The following is a 1,317-nucleotide window of genomic DNA, read 5'->3' on the forward strand; positions in this document are numbered from 1 at the left end:
TTTATTTTATTTCTTAATTTTCAAATTCTAATTTATAATTAAAATAAAAATAAAAATATTTTTCTTCTCCCTCTTTTTAAAATTCGAATACTCCCTCTCTCATCTCTTTCTATTTATTTATTTACCTACTAACACTTCTCTTCTACTCATAATTCGAACCTTTTCCTCTCTCTCTGTGTTCGAATTCTTCTTATTCTCTCTCTACCTCATTCTTCTATTCTTCTACTCACATAAAAGAATCTCTATATTGTGACATAGATGATTCCTCTTCTCTTTTTGTTCTCTTCTTTTGCATATGAGCAGGAACAAGGATAAGAACATTCTTGTTGAAGCTGATCCTGAACCTGAAAGGACTCTGAAGAGAAAGCTAAGAGAAGCTAAAGCACAACACTCTGGAGAGGACCTTACAGAAATTTTTGAAAAAGAAGAAGACATGGCAGCCGAAACCAACAACAACGGTAGAGATGCAACGAAGATGCTTGGTGACTTTACTACACCAACGTCTGACTTCTATGGAAGAAGCATCACAATTCCTGCAATTGGAGAAAACAACTTTGAGCTTAAACCTTAATCAGTTTCTCTAATGCAGTAGAATTGGAAGTTTCATGGACTTCCATTGGAAGATCCTCATCAGTTTTTAGCTGAATTCTTGCAAATCTGTGACACTGTTCAGACCAATAGGGTTAATCCCGAGGTCTATAGACTTATGCTTTTCCCCTTTGCTGTAAGAGACAGAGCTAGGACATGGTTGGACTCACAACCTAAAAAAAGCCTGAACTCTTGGGAAAAGTTAGTCAATGCTTTCTTGGCCAAATTCTTTCCACCTCAAAAGTTGAGCAAGCTTAGAGTGGAAGTCCAAACCTTCCGACAGAAGGAAGGTGAATCCCTCTATGAAGCTTGGGAAAGATACAAGTAATTGATCAGAAGGTGTCCTTCTGACATGCTTTCAGAATGGAGCATCTTATGTATATTCTATGATGGTCTGTCTGAATTGTCCAAGATGTCATTGGACCACTCTGCTGGTGGATCTCTTCGTCTGAAGAAAACCCCTGCAGAAGGCCAGGAACTCATTGAAATGGTTGCAAATAACCAGTTCATGTATACTTCTGAAAGAAATCCTGTGAATAATGGGATGACTCAGAAGAAAGGAGTTTTTGAGATTGATACTCTGAATGCCATATTGGCTCAGAGCAAAATATTAACTCTGTAAGTCAATATGATTTCTCAGAATCTGACTGGAATGCAAGCTGCATCCGGCAGTACTAAAGAAGCCTCCTCTGAAGGAGAAGCTTATGACCCTGAGAATCCTGCAATGGA

General features: G+C 38.1%; 1 non-coding gene across 1 annotated transcript; it reads right to left on the minus strand.

The window, feature by feature from the left end:
* Nucleotides 1–838: 838 nt before the first annotated feature.
* LOC148579868 (small nucleolar RNA R71) lies at nucleotides 839–946 on the minus strand. The gene has a single exon (XR_015896347.1). It is a non-coding gene; the product is annotated as a small nucleolar RNA R71 (small nucleolar RNA).
* Nucleotides 947–1,317: the final 371 nt, after the last annotated feature.

The sequence above is a fragment of the Arachis ipaensis genome, chromosome B10, assembly GCF_059453495.1.
Source record: "Arachis ipaensis isolate K30076 ecotype BB chromosome B10, ASM5945349v1, whole genome shotgun sequence".
Taxonomy (NCBI): Eukaryota; Viridiplantae; Streptophyta; class Magnoliopsida; order Fabales; family Fabaceae; genus Arachis; species Arachis ipaensis.